At 40.7% G+C, this 16,299-nt stretch overlaps 1 protein-coding gene across 2 annotated transcripts in view; it reads left to right on the forward strand.

Moving 5' to 3' along the window:
* The first annotated feature begins 370 nt into the window (after positions 1–370).
* The window catches only part of TULP1 (TUB like protein 1), a 158,677-nt gene continuing 142,748 nt past the window's right edge, over positions 371–16,299 (forward strand). Inside the window, exon 1 of one of the 2 annotated variants that reach the window (XM_053457869.1) lies at positions 371–490. The gene's annotated coding sequence lies outside the window, so the exon portion shown is untranslated. The remainder of the gene's footprint in view (positions 491–16,299) is intronic. The other variant, XM_053457870.1, reaches the window with a different exon arrangement.

The following is a 16,299-nucleotide window of genomic DNA, read 5'->3' on the forward strand; positions in this document are numbered from 1 at the left end:
CAAGTTTTTTTTAATTTTTTTGCCAAGGCTGCAAAAGAGTTCCTCATCTGTCATCTTGTGATCACTAGGCAACCCTCACCCAGTATAATTTGTATAATCTCTTGCCGAAAGCAAATACAACGAAGTGTTCTTTCTGTTTATATTTTTCTCCTTCAGCTTGATTTTTTCTTTAACCGGACAACTACATGATATATTAACGCCAGCTACTTTAGCGTATTTAATTATGTCAAATATAATTAATGTTATTTCAGGTTTACCATTTATAAACTGTTCCATAACAGAAAAGCAACTACAAATTTGTAAAGCGACAGATGGCTAAAGAGGGATTAGTATCCAGGATAATCTATTATTAGCATGCTTATGCATTTCGCATTAAGGAAGGTAAGGTTTTGTTGTCTAAGGGACAGAAGTGCAGTTTATTAGATGGCAATATGTGACAAAGAACATGGCAAATCATAGCTAGCAATAAGGTGAGAGGAAGACACAAGGGGTAAGAATAACATAATAAAAAAAAGCATACTAAATATGATGTAAATTATGTTTTGCATTAATCTATTATTTAGAGGTTTGCAAGGTACCAGCTAACTATTAGCTGGAATAGACGCAATGGCAGTTTGTTGTATATTGTGTAACATTCAGTCCCTATCTGAAACTTATTTTTCTTTGTTTTATGAGGTACATATTAGCTGTTAAGTATATTATAACCATTTAAAATATGTAATATTAATAGTAATACATATTTAAAACAATGCTTTAGTTATCATTAGAGGTGTTTATGTGTATAAGTAAAATCTGTTCCACAACATAGAGTATAAGTGATGACCATGATCATGTTCATTTTGTAGTATGAGCATCAATCTTTTCAAATATTAAACCAAATAAGTTTAGGGACTTTCAACACCACAAATCAGTCTTTCTGGTTCATTCATATAATGCTCCATATGAATTAGTTTTTCATCCTGATTTATATGATGTACATTTTGTGTCATATTTGTATTTTGGTCAGTGTCAGTTTCTAACAGCAGTTAGAGACCCCTTTAAACTGATTGATACCAAACTAGTAAACTTGATACATATATTTAACACTCTACATACAAGTGGCAGAATAATTGTCAGTTGAAGAAACAGCTTTATCTACTAGTGTATTTTGTGCATACTGCAATGGCAACATTATGCTCCTTGTTTGCTGTGAAAAAAATGGTAAAATGCTTTTGCTTTTAGTGCTTTATATACTAACTGGAACCCTGATATTATTGATGTCTTGTGCGTTTTTTACATTATCAATGAAGCATTTATGCCTGTATGGGCTAGAATGAGTGTGAGATGCATGGCTGAATGAGTAGGAATCTGAATGTGAATGTATTCTGGGAATGAATGTGTATGTTATATTTGTTGAAGGGAACAAATGCAATGTAGGTCATCATGATCTCTCTTGGGTAATCTAGATCCTGACTGCTCCTGGATTTAAAGTTTAAATATGTTTTCCATTTAGTTCTTTACTGCTGGAAGAATAGGGTTGCAAAAAATGTGGCTTCTGTATTTAGCACTGTTTGCACAATAATGATATTTTCCTGCAACACCTTTCTGATCAGATGACACAAGCTCCTGGCTTCAGGTGGCAAAATCATCTGGTGGAATAAATAGCTGTGTTCACAGAATGAACAATCTCTAATAATTCAAAGTGTAGCTAGAGTGAAAAAAATAGGATTTCTTTCACCAAAAAGTTTGTAGATTAGTTGAAAATTTCAACTTCCTAACTTTACTATGAATTATGAAAGGCTTAGCGATAGCCCTCAATTGTATAAATAGTAAAGATATCTTGACTGTTATCTCAGTGGTTTAATTATGCATTCTGCTGGACCAACTTATACCACAGTCAGATCCCCACAGGAAGAGTTGTCATTTAAAATGCACAATGTGACGTTAAGAAATGTTCAACTTGTCTACGTACTCCCAATTTGACGAATAAACTCCTAATTACCTAGAAGAGCTAAACTGCTTTTCGATCATCTAGGAAATATGACTAAAATGTATCTGTAATAGGAACATGGGGTTCTAGCTGTACTTCCCTGGTTGTCATTCCTACCTTCTTCAAGTAACGACACAACCTGAGATCAGATGAGCGTAGGAGATATGACATGCAGTATCTCACAAAAGTGAGTAGACCCCTCACATTTTCGTAAATATTTTATTATATATTTTCATGTTACAACACTGAAGAAATGACACTCTGCTACAATGTAAAGTAGTGAGTGTACAGCCTGTATAACAGTGTAAATTTGCTGTCCTGTCAAAATAACTCAACACACACCCATAAATGTTTAAACCTTGGCAACAAAAGCAAGTACATTTGGCCACTATGTAGGTAGTTTCGCAAAGCTGCTTCCCTTCCTGGTAATGTCCTTGCAAGTGGCTTGTAACTTGTCCGTCTAGGTGGGTTTGAGAACAAGGACCTTCTTCTCGTGAGGGTGCTCTGTATGCTCCGTGAGAAGCTGCAGCAGAGGCCTGATCCTCCATAATTCTTCTGACTTGGCACTCCCCAAGGGGATATGCCACGTCGGTTTTTGGACCTAACCACCTATCCCACACCATAGTCCCTGTTCCGCCCATTACAGCCACTGAACCCTATTAAAACCCCTATTCTCCATCACAACCACTATGCCCACCACAGCTCTTGTCCAGCATCACAGCCACTGTTTCCCTCACTCCAGCCTTTGTTTCCATCACTACAGCCACTGTTCCCCACCACTGCCCATATCCTCCAATACTGCCCATATCCCCTTAACATAAATCTTATCCCCCATTACAGCCAATATACCCCACCACTGCCCTCACTACTTCGCCTATCCCCTCACTGTCACTGTAGACTTTCCATTACATTCATGAATTCAAACGCTACAGAGAATACACCATCATCTCTGGCGGAGTAAATTGGATATCCTTCACTGGAACCTTACAGTATTTTATCTAAGTTTGCTGAAGTACACCCAAAGCAGCGCTCCTTAGTCAACATGGCTTCAAAACATAAATATGATACAAATTATATTAAATTTGGCTTTTTCATATATTGAAGATAGACATGATGGACAGAAACCACAGTGTGTTTTGTGTAGCAAAACATTGGCTAACGAAAGCATGAAGCCATCAAAGCTTAAAGCGTCATTTAGACACAAAACTCCCGGGCCTTTGCAGAAAAATCTGTTGCTTATTTTCAACGAAAGCTACAAGAGCTGAGGGCATCACAAAAGTGCCTAACATCTTCTTGTTCACAGCAAGAGCAGGCACTCTGAGCATCTTACCACGTAGCTCATCGTATTGCAAAATGCAAGAAAGCAAACACTATTGCAAAAGACCTTATCTTACCTGCCGCCATTGATATGGGCAGAGAGGTCCTTGATCAATCTGCTGCTGATAAATTAAAGACAATTCCACTATCCAATGACACAATACGCATGAGGATTCAAGAAATGTCAGGTGACATAAAACAGACCACAGCTCGCATCAACACTAACAAATACTATTCATTGCAAATGGATGAATCCACGGATATTGTGAACCATGCCATTTTACTGGTTTATGTGAGGCATGTGTGGGAAGGAGACTTTCAGGAGCAGTTTCTCAATACTTTGGATTCATACTTGCGTTCTGTGTGCCTGATATGGGATATGTGTGTTGGCATCACAACTGATGGTGCAGCCTGCATGACTGGAAAACACTCAGGGGTGGTGAAGAGAATTCTTGAAAAGGCACCAAATGCAGTTTGGAACCATTGTTTTTTGCACAGGGAGGTATTAGCAGCCAAGGATATGGTGCCAGTGCTTCACGAAACTTTGAAAGATAGTTTAAAAAAAAAACTGAAAGATGTCAAAGTAGTGAACTACATTAAACGGAGTGCCAAGCGTGCCAGGTGTTTTCAGAGGCTGTGCATAGACCTGGGCAGTGAACATGTACAGGTGCTGTATCATGTGGAGGTGCGCTGGTTTTCCAGGGGCAAAGTTCTCTCACGTTTATACGAACTGAGAGTGCAACTCGACTCTTCCCGATCTGTTTAACAGTGACATGTGGCTTGCACAAGTTGCTTATCTTGCAGATGTGTTTGAGCAGCTGAACACATTAAATGTGTCTATGCAAGGGACGGGACACAATATTTTTACACAGACTGAAAAAAATTGAGGCTTTCAAAAAGAAAATGGCATTGTGGACAAGTCATGTTTCCGCAGAGAGATTTGATATGCTCCCCAATGCTAGTCATGAGCTTACACACCTGGACTCTGCACAGGCAGAAATGAACTGAAAAACACTATAGTAGCACATCTCACAAAGCTGCAGGAATGTTTTAAAGACTACTTCCCAGAGCAGCACAGGGATGAAGGCTGGATACGCGTCCCCTTTGGAATTTATTTCGAAAGCGTCATGTTGCCAAGCAACGAAGAGAGTCAGCTTTTAGAGCTTTGATGCGTTCAGATGCTAAGCTGAGCTGGCTGAATATCCTTCCATCTCAACCCAGTTTTACTACCATTCAGCACAACTTATCTTTGTGAGAGTGGCTTCTCAACTCTTTTCAGTTAAAGACAAAGCATAGAAACAGAATGGACATTGAACATGACCTCAGAGTTGCTTTGTCTACCATCACCCCAGACTTTGAGACACGCCTCAAAAGCAAAAACCATCCCCAGTTTTCCCATTAGTTCTACCTCATATGTTTCCATGACTGTTTGTTTATTTATTTATTGTGTATTTATTTATTTTCACTAGCGCTGTGATTACTGCATTATTCGTTGTGCAAAGTATCCGTTTGTTTACGGTTTGTTTACTGTTTAAAAGGTGCATATATGTGCAATACTGAACCAGTTGTTTTATGGAATAAAATATAAGGTTTCGGAAATGAAATTATTTTAGGGATCGCGACTTAATGACCAAAGACAAATGTGGGTCCTGAGGATACATGTTTTGAGAACCACTGCTCTAGAGAACTCCGGCTCCACTTGCAGGTTGAATACAGGTACTGCATTCAACCATGCAAGTCAATGGAGCCCAGCTTTCTAATCACAGTGTGATTAGTAAATTATTTAAAAAAAAAAAAAAATATGGAAAAAAAAAGTGGTAACATTTAAAAATAATTATGCATCAGAGGAACCATCCAGTTCCAGCAAAATGTAAAAAAAAGTCCAAAAAGAATAAAATAAAAAATAAAGTTTATTATTATGAGTAAGTGCTAAAATTAGCGCTGTATCTTACCAAAAATCTGGACATTGAAAGAGTTAAAGTAAAAGCATTTCAAATACCAAAGGGGTGTCTAATTTTAAAAAAATGAATGGTTTGATGGGGTAAATTGGAGTGGCTGGGCTCAAAGATAGGGCATAGGCACAGACTGATCAAAATGGGAGGGGGGGGCAAAATGTGCCTTTTAACCCCAAACACCAGACAAGCCCATGCATGGGTTTATCACTGAACTCGGGACATATTGCCGAACACACATTGGGGTGTTTGATAGTGATGTATACCTAGAGTTATAAACTTATACCCGAAGTACAATTTATGTGAAAAAAATACTACCACAAACTTTGGCAAAGGCTGGTGGTAGAAACTCATGCATGGAAAGGGTTAAAATACTAGCATTTTAAATACCTTGGGCTATCTAGTTTTCACAAATATATGGTTTGATGGGGTAAATTGAATTAGCCGGCTTCAAAGATGGCCCTATTAGGACATGGGGGCAGTAGGACCAGTTGTAAAAGTTCCAAGTTAAAAATTGCACACTTCCTAAATGTGGCGCTTTACCTCCCAAACAGCCCGACAAACCCATGCATAGGTAGTATCACTGTACTCAGGAGACGTTGCTGAACACATATTGGGGTCTTGTTTGATAGTGATGTATACCAGGAGCTGTAAATCCATACCTAACAGGGTTAAAATTCCAGCATTTGACATACCTTGAGGTGTCTAGTTTTAAAAAATATATCGTTTGATGGGGTAAATTGCATTGGCCAAATTCAAAGATACCCAAAATATATTTTATTATTTTTTATGGAAAATTAGATAATATGATCAAAAATATATAACTTGTGTGGGTAAACTAAATGAGTGAGGAGAAAATTACATCTAAACAAGCGCACCGCAGAAGTGTTAAAACAGCCTCGGTCCAAAAGGGTACAAAAGGTAAAAAAACAGTCTGGTCCTTAAGGGGTTAAAGTTGATGTGTTAGAAGCAAGAAAAATGGGCAAGGGTAAGGATCTGAGCGACTTTGACAAGGGTCATATTGTGATAGTGTCACGGTTCGGCCGAACTGCTCTGTGTTTTTACACTCATAATAATAATAAACAATAACAAGCAGCCTTTTCTTCCCTGTGTCAGGATGACACCTCCAATGTTAACAAATCACTTTTACTCCTCTGTTACCGTGGTTACGCACCTGAGTTTTATCAGCCAACCCCTTCCTGGCTATTTAAGTCGCTAACCCCATTTCCTACATGACCGTGTATTGTTTCTGGTCCCTAACAGATGGCTAGACCACTGGGTCAGAGCCCCTCCAAAACTGTAGCTCTTGTGGGGTGTTCGCCGGTCTGCGGTAGACTTGGGTGCTGATAAAGTTTGTGTTAGTTCTTGGGGAAATTTGTTTGCCTTCAGTTTGGATTATTTCTGTCCAACATTTTCTTTTTTGGAAATCCCATTCGACCGTCCGGTTTCCATGGAAACAAGTAATCAAGAAGAAGAATTGTAATGGGGGGGGGGGGGGGTTGTTTCTTTAAAACCTTTAAACTCTAATAACATCCAAGCTGCTATAAAACTCATCTGCTCAGCTATTCACATTTATCAAAGTAACTTTAATATAATTACCATAAAGCAGCAGCCAGGGAATATTTCTACTTGTATAACGGATTTAACAGAGAAAATATTCCTGCACGTATTTATAATAAATTATTAAAACCAATCCTTTAGGTGCAACATGGGTGTAGGTGCAAGTCCATCTTTTTTGCAATATGGGGGCAATAGAAAATTCTGTGGGTGCAATCTCAAGTCATTTTTTTTCATTATGGGTGAAGTGGAAATTTATGTTGGGGCAATGGCAAGTCTTTTTTCCCCATTATGGATGCAGTGGACATTTGTGGCTGCAAAGTGGGTGCAATGGCAAGTCATTTTTTTTCACTATGGGTGCAATTGAAATGTATGTGGGTACAAAGTGGGTGCCATGGCAAGCCATCTCTTTCATTATGAGTGCAGTGGAAATTTATGTGGGTGCAATGGCAAGTCATTTTTTTCATTATGGGTGCACTGGAAATTTGTGTGGTTGCAAAATGGTTGCATTGTCAAGTCATTCTTTTTCATTATGGGTGCAGTGGAAATTGTATGAGGGTGCAAAGTGTATGCAATAGCAAGTACCGTATTTGCTCGATTATAAGACGACCCTGATTATAAGACGACCCCCCAAAATCTGATTATTAACTTAGGAAAAAAAGAAAAAGCCTGAATATAAGACGACCCCAAAGGAAAAAAGTTTTACCAGTAAATGTTAATTCATGTAAACTATTTTTTTTAATAAAAGCTATGATTGAGAAAAATATTTTTTTTGTTTTTATTTCTTGTATTTTCCAACCTGTCCCCCAGTTACGCACATCTGCCCCTAGGCTTGCCACTCCAATATGGCACTGTGGCCCATGATATGCCTTTTAACCCTCTATATGCCACTGTGCCCCATGGTATGCCTTTTGACCCCCTATGTGCCACTCTGCCTCCAGAAATGCCTTATACCCCTGTATCCCATTCTGGCATTTAGGGGGTTAAAATGCATATTATGGGGCAGAGTGGCATATAGGGAGGTATAAGGCATTTCAGGAGGCAGAGTGCTCTATTAAATGCCCCCTTAACGCCACTCCAGAAATGCCCTATGCCCCCATTTAACACACACACACACCCTATACCCCCATTTAACACACACACACACACACACTCTCTCTCTCTCTCCCCCCTCCTCTCTCCCCCCCTCCTCTCTCACCCCCCTTCCCCCTCTCTCACCCCCCTTCCCCTCTCTCCCCTCTCAGCCCTCTCTTACCGGTGCTTCCAGCCGGGGCAGCGGGTTGACGTCGCCTTCCGCTGCAGCCGGAAGGAGGTGGAGTTGGCAGCGGGGGTTTGTATGCGTCCGTCGCGTATACTTTCCCCGGCTGTCAGAGATCAGAGTTCCCCGCACCAGTGCGGCACCGGTGCGGGGAACTCTGATCTCTGACAGTCGGGGAAGGTCTACGCGACGGACACAGACAACCCCCACTGCTAGCCACACCTCCTTCCGGCTGCAGCAGACGTTGTCTGCGCGGATCGCGTAGACATCAACCCGCTGCCCCGGCAATACAGCAGGAAGCACCGGTAAGTGTGTGTATGATGGGGCGGGGTGAGACAGGAGGATCCAGGTCCCCTGCAGCGGTGCGGGGGATCTGGATCTTAGTCTCCTAATCAGACCTCTATTTGAGCATTTGCTCTGAAAAAACCTCGTCTTATAATCGAGCAAATACGGTAAATTTTTTTTATTATGGGTGGAGTGGAAATTTATGGGGACAGTGGAATGTTATTTTCCACTTTATCTGGGTGCAAAGTGTATGCAATCGCAAGTCATTTTTTTTTATTATGGGTACAGTGGAAATTTATATGGGGGCAAAGTGGGTTCAATGGCAACTCATTTTCTTTTCATTACGGGTGCAGTCGAAATTTATGTGGGTACAATGGCAAGTCATTTTTTTCCATTATGAGTACAGTGGAAATTTATGTGGTTGCAAACTGGGTTCAAGGGCAAGTGTTTTTTTCCCCCATTATGGGTGCAGTGGAAAGTTTTATATAGGTACAAAGTGCGGGGAATGGCAAGCCATTTTTTTCCCAATGGGTATAGTGGAAATTTATGTGGGTGCAGAAAAAAATCAAAAATGGAAGGGAGATGTTAATAAACTGTGCAAAGACTTGCAGAATGTGATTTAACTCAAACACCCTCACACCCTCACCAGCAACTAGCCTAATTCAAAGTCTCATGAAAGCTCGATGGACGTTGGTCAATCAAGTTAATAAATAACTCAACCTCGCATTACGTATAATATTCACTTATTCTTCTAATAAGAGGGTTGCATGAACCAAGGAAGGCTGGCTTACCGTACCAGAAAAACAGTAAGGGTCCCAGGACTGCAACTGGGCACCAGGGGGCATTGGTAGGAAAAAAACAGTGTACTTGGACTGGATTGATTTGTTTTCGTATGACCAAGTGACAGCCCATAATGATCAGAAACGTGACAAGACGGAAATTTGAAGAACCGAAGCCGAATTAAGTACAGTAGCCAGCTCACCAAGCTGCCTGCATCCGAAAAAAGTTACATAGAAGCTTAAGGACTATACATGTACCAGGTCTAAACGGAATGTCCATTTAACATTAGCAAAGCTCTTACTTGCCATCAGTTGGTAAATGACTGGGGGACTTCACTGGCTTGATCTTGCAGACCTCTAATGAGGTATTTCTGGGTGAGAAGAAACTACAATATGTGATGTTGGACTTCTGTTAGGAAAAGCTTCATAGCTAAATGAAAGGGCTAGGTTAGAATATCAATTGGCCGTGAAGGTTAGGAGAGTGCTAATTGAATAAACATTGGAGGGAGGCAACGAACGTATGAATGTACAAAACAAGGACTAGGCTCACTCGTATCATGGTTTGATATATATATACAAACCATGTGACCTGGGCACTTGTCCTAAATAACACGCACCAAAAGCGAACAAAGGGTTAATGAAAAAAGGGTTAACTGGCAACCCTTATCTGCCCCTAGCAACAGAAATTTCTAGAGCGGGGCTAGTTGATACGTGGAACAGTAGCAGAAGCGCTAGGAGGCCAACAGAGTAAACTAGTGAATGCAGCATGTTGGCTGATTGACAACTGCTCATTTGCGGATACCAAAACGGAAGGGTAACAAATACATACGCAAACCACGTGACCTGGACCTATAGCAACAAATACACAATCCCATAACCTGGGAACTTATCCTGATTGCGAGTAGAAAAAAAGAAGGAATATTAGTTGATAGGTGACCTTATACCAAGAGTAAGGAGATGCTCTCTGCACTATGCGGCTCAGGATACAATTTTATGGAATTTGATGTGTACATGAATTAATTGGAGTTAAGTATAATTTGAAAGTACTCTAACAACAACCAATGTATTTGACCAGCTGTAACATACAATAAGTAACTCCAAGAAAGATATAGCGAGCGAATGTAAATACCCTTGGATAAGGAAATGAACCTCCATAAAAGTGCAGACATAGTAACATGAGCTGAACAGTATAAAAGCATGAGGGCAAGAGAGCGTGCTTAACCCTTAAGGACCAGGCTGTGTTTTACCTTTTGTACCATTGGGACCGAGGCTGTTTTTTTTTTTTATATTTATTTATTTATTTTCCTTGTTCAGAATTCAAAAAGAAACAAATTTTAACCATACAACATTCTTAGATTTAGTAACAATACAGTATATACATCGACATATATCCAACTTAAGAGAAACACAAAAGGAAAATGTTTACAACATCCATTGTATATGAAAAAAAATTAAAGAATTAATCAACAATAAATAGTTATAAATATAGTTAATAACGTACATATAACTGACGATACCATATTCATTCCATTCATACTGCAACATACTCGCATAGAGGGGAGCTGAGAGATCTCTTCCGGGGAAGCTATTTATTCCCATGAATATGTGTTATGTGGGACCGAGGCTGTTTTAGCACTTTGGCGGTGTTCGTGTAATTTTCTCCTCACTCATTTAGTGAACCCACAGAAATGATATGTTGTTTTTTTCAGGACAAGAAGGGCTTTCTTCAGTTACCATTGTTTTAATCATATTATCTAATTTTCCGTAAAAAAAAATAATAAAATATGAAAAATTTAAAAAACCCACATTTTCGGACTTTTTACTCATCCAAAAAAGCTAATGAAAAAAACCTACTAAATATATTCTACTATTTGTCCTGAGTTTAGAAATACCCAATGTTTTTATGTTTTTTTTTGCTTTTTTCTACACGTTATGGAGCATTAAGTACAAGTAGCGTTTTGCTATTTCAAAACCATTTTTTCCAAATCTGGTAATTCTTGCTCCCATGTGCCATTTCGGGTATCTTTGAAGCCGGCCAATGCAATCTACCCCATCAAATCATATATTTTTGAAAACTAGACACCCCAAGGTATTTCAAATGCTAGAATTTTAACTCTTTCCATGCACTAATTCTACCACCAGTCTTTGTCAAACTTTGTGGTAGTAATTTATTTTGTGTTTTTTATCGCTAAAATTGCTCTTCAGGTATGGATTTACAGCTCCTGGTATACATCACTTTCAAACAACACCCCAATATGTGTTCAGCAACATCTCCCGAGTACAGGCATACCCCTCATGCATGGGTTTGTCGGGTTGTTTGGGAGGTAAAACGCCACATTTAGGAAGTGCACATTTTTTAACTTTTACATCTGGTCATTCTGCCCCCATGTCCTAATAGGACCATCTTTGAAGCCGGCTAATTCAATTTACCCCATCATACCATATCTTTTTGAAAACTAGACACCCCAAAGTATTTCAAATTCTAGTATTTTAACCCTTTCCATGCATGAGATTCTACCACCAGCCTTTGCCACACTTTGTGGTAGTATTTTTTTGGTATTTTTCTTTACACAAATTGTACTTTGGGTATAAATTTATAGCTCCAGGTATACGTCACTATCAAACAACACCCTAATATGTGTTCAACAACATCTCTCGAGTACAGTGATACCACCCATGCATGGGTTTGACTGCTGTTTGGGGTTAAAAGGCCACATTTGGGAAGTGCGCTTTTTTCCCCTATTTTGGTCAGTCTGTGCCTATGCCCTATCTTTGAGCCCGGCCACTACAATTTACCCCATCAAACCATATATTTTTGAAAACTAGACACCCCAAGGTACTTAAAATGGTAATATTTAACCCTTTCCATGCATCAGATTCTACCACCAGCCTTTGCTACACTTTGTGGTAGTATTTTTTTTGGTATTTTTTTCACAGAAATTGTACTTTAGGTATAAATTTATAGCTCCAGGTATACATCACTATCAAACAACACCCTAATATGTGTTCAGGAACATCTCCCGAGTACAGTCATACCCCACATGTATGGGTTTGTCTGGTGTTTGGGTTTAAAATGCCACATTTTGGAAGTGCGCTTTTTTTTCCCCATTCCGGTCAGTCTGTGCCTATGCCCTTTGAGCCCGGCCACTCCAATTTACCCCATCAAACCATTCATTTATTTAAATTAGACACCCCTTGGGTATTTGAAATGCTTTCATTTAAATTTTTCCATGTCAGGATTTTTGGGAAGATACAGCGCTAATTTTAACACTTGCTCATAATAATAAACTTTATTTTTTTATTTTATTCTTTTTGGACTTTTTTTTTACATTTTGCTGTAACTGGATAGTTCCTCTGATGCATAATACATTTTTAAATGTTACCATGTTTTTTTAAGCTTTTTCTTTTTTTCCTTTTTTTTTATTTTTTTTAAATATTTTACTAATCACATAGTGATTAGAAAGCTAGGCTCCATTGACTTGTATGGTTGAATGCAGTACCTGTATTCAACCTGCAAGTGGAGCCAGAGTTCTCTAGAGGGTCCGGAGACCATCTAGCGAAGTTTTTCAACTTTATTATTTTTTTACCGGGCGGCCGCCATCTTGCGGATGGCGAAGATCACTGGCAGTGGCGGCTGTGACCGCTCTCCGGAGCGGTCACAGCCCGTCCTGGGGTAAGTGTTTGGTGTCGCTGAATGCCTCCTGATCGAGGCATTCCAGCGACACCATTGAAGTTTAGGAGGTGATCGTTGATTGCCTCCTAAACGCTTTTAAAACGGGAGTCCGCCGCCATACAATGTATGGCGGATGTTGACGCCCCGGGGAGGGGCCAGACACGGCCCATGATGCTGATCTCGGTGTTGCTGAATGCCTCGCCATCGAGGCATTACAGCAACACCGTTTAAGCTTAGAAAGTGATCGTTGATCACTTTCTAAGCTTGTTTAAGTCTCATGACGTGTCAGGCACGTCATATGTCGTTAAGTGACCGTTTTGCATGACGTGCCTGACCCGACAATGGACGTTAAGGGGTTAATGATGTGTAGTTCAGGACTAGAGGTATCCAACAGGTATCGGTAGTAAAAGGGTTAAACAGGCTTAGTAAAGTTTGAGTATGAGAACTGCACCTGTGGCCATGCATACATATAAACAATCCGAATCAAGAAAGGTACCCAGCATAGCTCCAGTGTACTGCTAACAGTAAAAAACACCTTAATGCAGATGTTTTAATTAGGCACTCAAGGCCGGCCGAAGACTTAACGCCGCCTGGGGCGAAGTTTAAAACGCCGCCCCCCCCTGCCGATGCCGGGGGGGGGCATTTTAAACTTCGCCGACGATTTAAACGATCCCTCCCCCGGTACTTACCTTTAAACAGTCCTGCGGCGAGTCTCCCTGCTCTGCCACGGTGCCGGCTTGTACTGCTGAGCGCCGGAAAATGACGTCACTTCCGGCGCTCTGCATTACAAGCCGGCACCGGGACCGAACAGGGAGACTCGCCGCAGAGGAGAGAGAGAGAGGGGCGCCGAGCGGGTAAGCGAAAACCGCTCAGTGCCCCTCTCTCTCTCCTCCGCTTCAAAAAAAAAACAAAAAAAAAGCGCTTGGGGCGGCAAAGTGCCGCCCCTTCTAAAGTGCCGCCTGGGGCAATTACCCCAGTCTGCCCCATTATAGGGCCGGCCCTGTAGGCACTGTTAGTAAAAGGAACATAGAGATTTTGAATAACGTGTGAAACAGGCTTGGGAAGGTTTATGTTTGATTAACAGCAACTGTGTAGCGCCATGCATACACAAAGCAGTCTGTTCCAACAACAAAACCCCTCATAGACCCTGTAAATGAGTTAATAAATGACCAAGCAAGCAAAGAGAAAAAGTATATTTTTTTTAACTCCATGTAGAATGTTGAAAAATCACATTTGCTATCTACTGGGGGGATATTTAGAGCCCTATATATTTAAATTTCCACATAAAAAATGCACCATATTGTAAGGATTAATAGAGGGGTGTGTGTGAAATATGTGCAGTGGAACCGTGTTGGTCCAATGGGGGGGCTTTTTTTTACCCCATGTATATGTTGAAAAATGCCAGTTGATAACTACGGTGCAGATATGTGGGGCGCAATATCTTTAAATTTTCACAGTAAAATTATACCATATTGTAAGATATTATAGGGGGGTGGGTGAGATATGTGTAAATATATTGGTCCAATGGTGGGATTTTGTAATATATGCAGAAATTTTAGAAAATGTCATTTGTTGGCTATGAGCCGATATTTACCTTTAATTTGTTTAATAACATGTATATAATTTTGAAGGGATATATATTTGTGTGAGAACTCTGCCTAATCCACTCAGAATTGTATCATTATATGATTATCACCAGGGGAGGGCTGGCAGCCTAAGGCCTGGGGGGCAAGTCTAGTCAACTGGCCCATTGCACCATCAAAGCGGCTGCGAGCGACATTGAAAGCGGCCGTCGTGCGGCAGTCACTCCACCAGCGCCTAATGAAATTAAAGTGGCCGGCGTGCACGCACCGCATGCCTCAGCTCTTCATCACACCACTTTTAAGACGTGGGAAGAGGAGCTGAGGCATGGTCGTTGGGTCTGACAGCCGCATGATGCAGGGGCGTACCTAGAGTATTTGGCACCTGTGGCAGACCCTGTATGTGGCACCCCCCCACACACACACACTTTAAAACTGCATAGTTTCTATGGTTAGGCAAACATTGACAGGGGTACAGCATATTTGTTACATTATATGCTTAGGGATTACACGGTACCACCGTCAATGTGTGCCTATGCATTGAGCCAGACACTGACAACCCCTATCACTATATACTAAGCCAAACATTGATGTGGTGTAGGCTTACCACTTTAGTGACTGGCATAGTATATAGTAGGGATGCACCGAAATGAAAATTCTGGACTGAAACTAAAAATTCAGCATTCACTTGGCCAAAACTGAAAAAAAAAAACAAAAAAAACCTTTAAAATACTTTATTAAAAGTAACACCAAAATTAGACAAAAAAATCAACAATAATATTAACACACATATATATAACAACAATCACAATCCTATCATGTCCAGGTTCTAGCATGTGCTGGCTGACTTAGCATGATAGGAGTGTGATTGCTGTTTGCAATTATATATATAAATATATATATATATATATATATATATATATATTAATACTGTCATTGAATTATTCTGTCCAATAAAAGTGTTAACACACCGAAGTTGGACCAAAAAATAATTTATAACAGCAATCACACTCCTATCATGCCTAGGCAGCCACTACATGCTGGAATCTGGGCATGAAAGGAATGTGATTACGGACTCCCTATGCCAAGCTATCCCCCAACACTTACACATCCATGCTATCTGAAACCCTCATTCACAAACATTCAGCATAACACCCATCACTCTCACACACTTACATTCAGCATAACACCCATCACTCTCACACACTTACATTTAGCATAACACCCATCACTCTCACACAGTTACATTTAGCATAACACCCATCACTCTCACACACTTACATTCAGCATAACACCCATCACTCTCACACACTTACATTCAGCATAACACCCATCACTCTCACACACTTACATTCAGCATAACACCCATCACTCTCACACTTACATTTAGCATAACACCCATCACTCTCACACACTTACATTCAGCATAACACCCATCACTCTCACACACTTACATTTAGCATAACACCCATCACTCTCACACAGTTACATTTAGCATAACACCCATCACTCTCACACACTTACATTCAGCATAACACCCATCACTCTCACACACTTACATTCAGCATAACACCCATCACTCTCACACACTTAATAATCCACTCTCTCCTACCTTTTCTTCTTTCACTCTCACTTTTCCTCTTCCTCTTCTTCTACTTCTTCTTCTTCTTCTTCCTGTCCTGTGCACTGAGCGTGGAAGACGGTGGGCGTGGCTTCAGTGTTGTGCGCCGGGATTTGACATCAAGTCCCGGCGCACAGCCACAGTTGCCGCGCGCACCGTTTCTGGAGGCGTGCCGGCATGGTGGCAGCCCTCAGATGAGCGGCAGTCGGGGGCGGACACCGTCCCCCCCCCGCCAGGTACGCATGACGCATGACGGCCGCATTCAATCCTGCTCGCGGCCGCTTAGTTTTTAACTTTGCGGCCGTAGC

This window comes from Spea bombifrons, chromosome 2 (genome assembly GCF_027358695.1).
Source record: "Spea bombifrons isolate aSpeBom1 chromosome 2, aSpeBom1.2.pri, whole genome shotgun sequence".
In the NCBI taxonomy this organism is placed as follows: Eukaryota; Metazoa; Chordata; class Amphibia; order Anura; family Pelobatidae; genus Spea; species Spea bombifrons.